This window comes from Mus musculus, chromosome 10 (genome assembly GCF_000001635.26).
Source record: "Mus musculus strain C57BL/6J chromosome 10, GRCm38.p6 C57BL/6J".
Lineage (NCBI taxonomy): Eukaryota > Metazoa > Chordata > Mammalia > Rodentia > Muridae > Mus > Mus musculus.
The window spans coordinates 51,237,765-51,247,507 of NC_000076.6; the positions used below are offsets into that span (position 1 = coordinate 51,237,765).

The window sequence follows — 9,743 nt, forward strand, 5'->3', positions numbered from 1 at the left end:
TTACTGCTGATGAAGATCACCTTGCATGAACAAAGCAAGTTATGAAAGAAAGCCCTTACTTGGGGCTTGCTTACAGATTGAGAGATTTAGTTCATTATCTTCATGACAAGAAGCATGACAGCATGTAGGCAGACATGGTGCTAGAGAGGTAACTGAGAATTCTACATTTTGGATCCACAGGAAGCAGGAGAATGAGAAACTGGACCTGGTTTGGGTTTCTGAAAGTCCAAAGCCTATTCCTAGTGACACACTTCCTCCAACAAGGACATACACACACACGCACACACAAACACACACACACACACACACACACAGAGAGAGAGAGAGAGAGAGAGAGAGAGAGAGAGAGAGAAAGAGAGAGACTCCAACAACAACACATCTCCTAATTCCTGTCAAATAGCACCACCCAGTACCACTTCCTAATGACTAAGCATTCAAATAAGCCTATGAAGTCTATTCCTATTCAAAACACTTAATAGTGTTGGATCTCTTTCACAGGGTAGGTTTCAAGTTGGGCCAGTCATTGGTTGGCCATTGTAATGCCTGATGTTTGTATTTTGATGCTAATTTGGGGCTCCTAAAACCTAGAATCTGTGTGTAGCCTTTGGGACCTTGTTCCTAAGTTAATTCTGATTTGGTGAATAAAGATGCCAACAGCCAGTACTGGGGGGAAGAGATAAAGTTAGAGTTAAGGTGTGGCAGGCTTGGAAGGAGAGAGAAGCCACCAGAGAATAGAAGAATATGCAGGAGAGGAGAAAGTTTAGCTGAGCCATAAAAAATGTGGTCCTGTAGGCTGGCCAGTTGGAGCTAAGAGCAGCCCAGATGAAACATAAAACATATAAAGTGATAATTTTTGTTATCGTCAGGAAGGTAGATTATAGCAGCATAGAGGATCGGCAGCTGAACAGCTATTGTGCTGCCTAAGGAATATTAAAAAATATAAAAGCTGTGAGTGTCTTTCACCTGAGAATATAAATGGTCAAAGGAGGGAAAGAAACCCTGTGCCAGGATTTTTAAATATTTAAATAAAAATTACTATAGGGCTCTCCAGCAGCCGAGCAAGATGCCCAAAGGGAAGAAGGCCAAGGGGAAGAAGGTGGCCCCGGCCCCTGCCATTGTCAAGAAGCAGGAGACCAAGAAGGTAGTCAACCCTCTGTTCGAGAAGAGGCCCAAGAACTTCGGCACTGGACAGGACATCCAGCTCAAAAGAGATTTAACGCGCTTCATCAAATGGCCCCGCTACATCAGGCTGCAGCGGCAAAGAGCCATCCTCTACAAGCGGCTCAAAGTCCCTCCTGCCATTAACCAGTTCACCCAGGCGCTGCACAGGCAGACAGCTACTCAGCTGCTTAAGCTTGTCCACAAGTACAGGCCAGAGACAAAGCAAGAGAAGAAGCAAAGGCTACTGGCCGGTGCTGAGAAGAAAGCTGCTGGCAAAGGTGATGTCCCAACTAAGAGACCACCTGTCCTCTGAGCAGGAGTCAATACAGTCACCACCTTGGTGGCGAACAAGAAGGCTCAGCTGGTGGTGATTGCCCATGACGTAGACCCCATTGAGCTGGTGGTTTTCCTACCTGCCCTGTGTCGAAAGATGGGGGTGCCCTACTGCATCATCAAGGGAAAGGCCAGGCTGGGGCACCTGGTCCACAGGAAGACATGCACCACTGTTGCCTTCATACAGGTTAACTCGGAAGACAAGGGTGCTCTGGCTAAGCTGGTGGAAGCTATTAGGCCCAATTATAATGAGAGATATGACGAGATCCGTCGCCACTGGGGAGGCAACGTCCTGGGTCCTAAGTCTGTGGCTCGCATTGCCAAGCTGGAAAAAGCAAAGGCTAAAGAACTCACCACTAAATTGGGTTGAATGTACATTAAGTTTTCTGTACCTAAATATAATTACAAAATTAAAAAAAAATTACTATAGGTCATTCCCTCAATCTCTGTTCCATCTTTATACCTGCACATATTATAAGCAGCACAAATTTTGAGTGGAAGGTTTGTGGGTTGTCAGTGCCCCCCACCCCCGTTTATTGGAAGTTCTGCTTGGATACAGAAGGTGACAACTTTAGTCTCCGTATACCCAGCTGCTCAGAGTCTCAGCTAGTGTCACCACACAGACTCAAAGAGCCTTCCCAGTTCTAGATATCCAGCTTATCCTAGGAATGTGTCCCCACCAATTTCAATTCTCTCTCCCATCCCTCTACTTCTCCCCAACTGCTCTCCCATGCCTGATACTCACTTCTGTGCCCCTCCCCATGCCCTCTTCCAACCAGTTCCCTCCTTTCATTTACTTCCAATTTCTATTTTACATCCACTTCTGAGTGAGATTCAAGCCCCCTTAGGCCCTCGCTGTTGTTTAGCTTTTTTGGGGTCTCTGGATTGTAGCATGATTATCTTATACTCTATGGCTATTATCCACTTATAAGTGAGTACATACCTTGTATGTCTTTCTGAGTCTGGGTTACCTCACTCAGCATATTTTCTAGTTCCATCCATTTGCTTGCAAATTTCATGATGTCTTTTTTTAATAGCTGAGTAGTATTCCATTGTGTAAATGTACCACATATTGTTTATCCATCCTTCATTTGAGAAACATCTAGGTTGTTTCCCATGATTTTTATGTCTATAGTTCCTGTTCTCTAGGTTTTCCATCTCCAGGATTTTTTCAGTTTGGGCTTTCCTTATTGCTTCTGCTTCCATTGTTAGTTCTTGAATAGTTTTATTCATTTCTTTTACCAGTTTGATTGTATTTTCCTTTATTTCTTTAAGGGATTTATTCATTTTCTCTTTAAAGGCCTCTATCAGTTTTCTATAATTCTATTTACGATCTTCTTGAGCTTTGAATGTATTAGGATATCTAAGACTTACTGTAGTCAGATAACTGGCTTCTTTTGGTGCCATATTGCGCTGGTTTCTGGTTAATTTTGTTCTTATGCTGCCTCTTGGCCATCTCATTGTCCCTGGTGTTGGCTGGATGTTCCTGACTCAGGAAGGACCTCTTGGGGAATCAGGCAGAGCTATGGGACTCTACAATGGAGCTCAGGGAACAGCAGGCTGCTCATTTTTTGCTGTTTGTGTCCTAGGTGGATCTAAATGTTCTTGGGGCCCTGCAGATCTCTTTGGAACGGCAGACCCAACCATGGGCTAGACAATGGAGGTCAGGGGACAGCATACAGGTTTCCTCTTCTGTGTCCCAGGTGGATAAGGAAGGCAGGGCATTAGGAGGATGGGGTTAAATCTAGATGTTGGTTGGGCCCTTCAGACCTCCTTGGTGGTTAGCAGGCAGAACTGTGGGCCAGACTCCTTGTCCAAGTTTGAATGTTGATAGTGTGTGCAGAAAATGTTCAACAGATCTTTCTCCCTGACACCATATTTATGGCCTGAAAATTGCTCCCCTAGAGGACTGCTCCTACTGAGACTGGCTAAAGCTTCTTGATTTAGCTGAATTCAATAACACGGCCTTTTTATTCAGCTGTATATAGTAAACACAATTCCAGGGTGTCATAGCTTCTCCATCAAAAACTCTACTCTTCCCATTCCCAGTATTCCTCAGTATATATTTGTGTTTTCTTCATTCTTTTGTCACCCTAGTGAAGTCATTTCCTGGAGGTCTTCAAAGACACAGTACCAATAGGTTTGGTACAATCCCTAGAGTAGAATTGAGCCAGACAAGAAGCCAAATAGCGCAAATTCTGTGGATTTTGTTTAGGTTCTTTTCTTTATGTTCCAACCTTGAATTCCTTGGCTTCCCTCAATGATGGACTATATAACTTGTAAACCAAACAAACCCTTCCCTCCTCCAAGTTACTTTTGTTTTGTGTTTTACCTCAACCACAGGTAAGCAAACTAGAAGAAAACTCGTTGGGATGGGTAGTGTAAAAATAAGCAACTTGCTGGTGAGGATGTGCTTGTTGGAGTACAAAATACAAGTATATATAAGGCAATACATGTATATATCATATACATATATATATATATATATGTATATATATATATATATATATATATATATATATATATATATATATATATAGAGAGAGAGAGAGAGAGAGAGAGAGAGAGAGAGAGAGAGTCAGTCTGGAAAATTGTGACTAATACAAAGTTACAATACAGAACCTAAGCACTGTATTGTTATTTATTTTGGAATGATTAAGATGGCATTATAATCACACATATTTACTACTTGCCTTTTTCATTTATTCTTTTTAAAGTCATCCTTCTTGACATAGGAATCTGTGGTTTTATTCATTTTCATTAATGTATAATATCTCATTGTATAAATGAACTATAGTAGTAATGTTTTTATCCCCTTTCGTGTGTGTATGTGTGTATGTGTGTGTGTGTGTGTGTGTGTGTGTGTGTGTGTGTGTGTGTATGTGTGAAGCACTCAGTAACTGACCTAAATCTCCAGTGTGCCTTGTCCTCCCTCTAAGGGATATTTAGTTTGTTTCCATTTGTTTGTTTTTTCTTCCTGAACATCAATTCTCTGAGTATCCCTTTCATGTACTAGATGACACTCTAAGGTGTTGTCTGGGAGGAAAAAATGCAGAAATATAAACAATATTAGCAACTTAATTTTTTCTTTTAAAAAATGAGTAGAAACTGATTTTACATCCTTTGCTTTACCACCTCTAATTAAGTTTTTCAAGGTTTTAATTTTTATTTAATTTGATTTGTAAATAGCTATGCCTCCTAATAATGACTTCCATCCTGGTTTTTGAAAATTTTTCTCTTAAACCAGTTTTCCTTCAAGTCCAAATGAAAAAAAAATCTGCACTCTGATCCCAGCATTGTCAACTTAATATTCCCAGACTACTCGGGACATTAATTAATTCCAGACACTGAGCACTATTTCAGTACTTATGTTGAAGATAATAATTCCTAAGGAAAGGAATCGTTCAGAAATACACAATTATATTTAATGAAATTTGCAAATATTTCAGCTAATAGTTAAAAGCATTCACATTCCAATTAGATTTTATTCATTTAATAAAAATGTATTTATTAAGTACCCAACCTGAATTGGACACAATGCTAATTACTGAGGACATGGTAATACAGAAAGCAGGGGCAATCTAAAGTTGGAAATCACTAAATGTTATTGGCTTCATAAGGAAAAAAATAAAAACCTGTAACTTGCTGAAGGAATGTGATGAAGTTGAACCAAGGCTCTAGGAATGGAGAGCAAGAACATCCCCTTAAAGAAAGGACACTGTGGTGAGCCCTACAGGATTCAGGACAATTGCTGAGATGGTGGGGAGTAGGTGGTAACCCAGGGGAGACACGTGAGAGAATGTGTGAAATGGTAGAGAAGCAGTAAGAGACATGTTAGATCATGTAAAACTTCAAGGATCACAAAATCATTTATATTTTGTTATAAGGAAAGAATGATAAGGATGATAGTATTAGTATTTTAAATCTATTATTCCGGCAATTTCTTGGAGGATATTTTTAAAGCATGCAACTATACAATGAAGGGATGCCTGGCAAGAGTTATGCTGGAGTGAGGGGGATGGGACTTAGAGTGTCTAGAAGATCAAAGAGTGAAAATAGTTAGATATTTTTGAAAGAATATTAAATCAGGCCTCAAGGGGGTTTCATGATTAATCTTGCTTAGGAATAGAGTGAAGATCGGGAAAGAGTTAAAGAAACTTTCAAATTTCTGTCTTGAGAACTAATTTCTTGTTCTATAATTAAACACAAAGGAAATCAAAGCAGCGTTTCTGGGTTCTGTTCTAACAGTAGTGGAAAACAAGTCAACAAGACAAGTCAGGAAAAACAAGCACTGTTGGTCCAGAGAGGGGAACTGTTGATCCAGGGCAGTATGGAAATGATGCTGGAATATGAAAATGAAGCCCTTGGAAGAGGTTTCACTGTTTGCTTATGATCTTTCCCTGGCCTGGGTCTCTCAATTTTTTTGATGTTCTTGATATTTTCAGTCTAAAGTCTTCTCAAATTACATCATATATGTGTATGAAAAATCACAGCGAAATCACTGTTGTATGTTATAATGAAACACATTGTTTTGTATAATAAATGTATTATGATAAAGACATCATGAACGGAGAAACTCTTCCCTCCCCTTTAGGACTTGCTTCTAGCATCCTCTCCCCAGCAAGAAGAATCACTCTTACCACAGACAGATCTTTTCTCTTTCTCCTGATCCATTTGCAGCCTATTCATGCTAACACAACTCATCACCATTCGCCTGTCTTGCTGATCCATCCAGATTATAAGCATTTTGAGGCAGGAATCTGATCGACAGTCATTTCACAGTTTTAACATTCTCTATCTCCTCCTCTGTCTGCACTGTGGAGCAGTAGTAGAATAAAAGGTCTCAGCTCTGTTACTCCAGAGGTCTGTGATGCTAGTTAAGAATGGTTGTAAATCTTCACAAAGGCATAGATATTGATTACAAAATTAATAAAAAAAACATTTTCCAGTTTATTTTCAGATCAGTATTACTTCTAAATAAAATAGTTAACAAATCTTCAAAGTGTCTGGATAACCAAACATGGAATGGGATTCATTTGGTGTTGATTTTTTTTTTTTTTTTGGTCAGGATCAATATCTAGCAAAAATTCTTTTTCCCCCCCATAGGGTTTAGACATGAGTTTCTGAAGAAAGTAAACACCTTACAATTAATATAGTACACATAAACTATACTTTTAAATAAATATGTCAGGCATGTGATCCACCCAACCATACAGGGTTAATATCTTAACATCCTAAGTGATAATTTAAAAGAAAGTTATATATATATACAAAATCAAAAGCATGTGTCTTATAAGAAGATAAAAGGCAAAATATAATTTGAAGTAGTGATTTTGTTGTGGGTTAAATGCAAAATGTTACTCACAGGCCCATATGGGTGAACACTGTTGGCAGCAGTATTTGGGGTTGGAGGACGTAGAAGCTCCAGGGAATGGTTTTATTATGTCATTTCTACTCTCTGCTTCCTGTTCTTCCCTGATGAGAGGAAGTGAGGAGACCAGCTTCACACTCTCACCATCACAGAGCCTTCCCTGTCTTGATGGGTCATATCCAGACTATGAGCCAGAAAACCTTACATTCCCTTGAGATGTTTCTTGTCAGGTATTTGGTCATAGAAATGAGAAAAATAACTAACAGAAATATTAATACACTTTTAATTAAACTCTACTCAGTAATTTAATTTATAATTCTAGGAATATTTTTGTTGTAACCCTAGGTTTAAAGTTCAATTTTTTTCCCTTAGGATTTCATTCTCTATGTGAAAGAAAAAGTAAACCTACAAATTTCATGTATACATTTGTTTTCATATTAATTCAGGTATACACATAATATATTTAATGATGTTAAATTGTTGATCACTTTATTTCATGGGCTTTGAGACAACTTTAAGTTCTTACCAGAGAAAAATCAGTATTTCCTAATCATGTAATATTTTAAGTATTGTTATGACCTCATGTGTTACTCTTCTATTGTTGTGATAAAATACCATGACTAAGGCAACTCATAAAAGGAAGTTTATTTGACTTGAGGTTATTATAGAGGGACAAGAGTTTGTCATGGCAGCAAGGAGCAGATGTGGCAGCTGGTGCAGAGGCTGAGAGGTCACATCTTAGATTCAAGCAGGAAGCAGAGACCTTTTGGGAATGACAGAAAGCCTTCGAAACCCTTGAAGGCCATCGTCCCCCCTTACCCCGTGACATATTTCCTCCAACGAATTCACACCTGAAGCATTCCTATCAACTGGGGAACAAAATGTTCAAATGCACAAGATTGTAAGGTATCATATCCAAACCACCACATCTTGTGAATGAGAAACCAAATAATTTTAGCATCTGTTTTTAGTTATAAAAAGGTGACTAAGACTCTAAGCACATGTCTATTAAAACATCACTTAAAATATTTATTTATTATAATTTTATTTGTATGAGTGTTCGCCTGCATATACGTTAGTACCCCATGTCCACTCCTGGTACACCAGGAAGCCCTAAGATTGCATCAGGTACTTTAAAAGTGGAGGTACAAATAATTCTAGGCTGCCAGAGGTGAGGGTTGGGGCTAGGAATTGAACCCAGGATGTTTGGAAGAACATCAAGCATTCTTAATCACTGAGCCATCCCTAGAGTCACTTTCTAAAATAAACTTTGAGAATATCATGAGGCCTTCCCTTCCATGTGAGTGTTGTATTTCCTTATTGTGCTGCACTCCTATATCCCTACTCTAGATCTATCTTTATAGAGTCACCCAGAAAATAGGGCTGACTCCATTTTTGAAGCTTTTGGAATTTTTCTGTGCCCAGACTGAACTAGATAAATGTGAACTTCTTCAATGTGATTTTGGAGATGAAAAAAACCTTATAAGATGTTAATTATTTTTTTAACATGGACTTGAAATCTAGGATTTTCTAGTTAGAAAATTCAGAAAGACATTTAACTTAGAGAAGAAAATGCAAAAATATTTTCAATTCCCAGAACATGAATATTGTTATATTACTTTCAAATAATTAATTTCTAATGTTATTCACACCAATTCATTGTTTTTTTTTAATTAGGTATTGTCCTCGTTTACATTTCCAATGTTATCCCAAAAGTCCCCCATACACACCCCCACAATTCCCTACCCACCCACTCCCCCTTTTTGGCCCTGGCGTTTCCCTGTACTGGGGCATATAAAGTTTGCAAGTCCAAAGGGCCTCTCTTCGCAGTGATGACTGACTAGGCCATCTTTTGATACATATGCAGCTAGAGACAAGAGCTCCAGGGTACTGGTTAGTTCATATTTTTGTTCCACCTATAGGGTTGCAGTTCACTTTAGCTTCTTGGGTACTTTCTCTAGCTCCTCCATTGGGGCCCCTGTGGTCCATTCAATAGCTGACTGTGATCATCCACTTCTGGGTTTGCAAGGCCCTGGCATAGTATCACAAGAGAGAGCTATATCTGGGTCCTTTCAGCAAAATCTTGCTAGTGTATGCAATGGTGTCAGCGTTTGGAAGCTGATTATGGGATGGATCCCTGGATATGGCAATCACTAGATGGTCCATCATTTTGTCACAGCTCCAAATTTTGTTGTAACTCCTTCCATGGGTGTTTTGTTCCCATTTTTAAGAAGGGGCAAAGTGTCCACACTTTGGTCTTCATTCTTCTTGAGTTTCATGCGTTTAGCAAATTGTATCTTATATCTTGGGTATCCTAAGTTTCTGAGCTAATATCCACTTATCAGTGAGTACATATTGTGTGAGTTTCTTTTTGATTGGGTTACCTCACTCAGGATGATACCCTCCAGGTCCATCCATTTGCCTAGGAATTTCATAAATTCAGTCTTAATAGCTGAGTAGTACTCCATTGTGTAAATGTACCATATTTTCTGTATCCATTCCTCTGTTGAGGGGCATCTGGGTGGTACTATATCCAATTTTCTGAGGAACCACCAGACTGATTTCCAGACTGGTTATACAAGCTTGCAATCCCACCAACAATGGAGGAGTGTTCCTATTTCTCCACATCCTCGCCAGCATCTGCCATTTGGTATTCCTCAGGTGAGAATTCTTTGTTCAGCTCTGAGCCCTATTTTTTAATGGGGTTATACGATTTTCTGGAGTCCACCTTCTTGAATTCTTTATATATATTGGATATTAGTCCCCTATCCGATTTGGGATAGGTAAAGATCCTTTTCCAAACTCTAGGTGGCCTTTTTGTCTTATTGACGGTGTCTTTTGCTTTGCAGAAGCTTTGCAATTTTATGAGGTCCCGTTT

At 39.2% G+C, this 9,743-nt stretch overlaps 1 pseudogene; it reads left to right on the forward strand.

Annotated features, from left to right (window-relative positions):
- On the forward strand, positions 1,045-1,906 carry Gm5040 (predicted gene 5040; annotated as a pseudogene).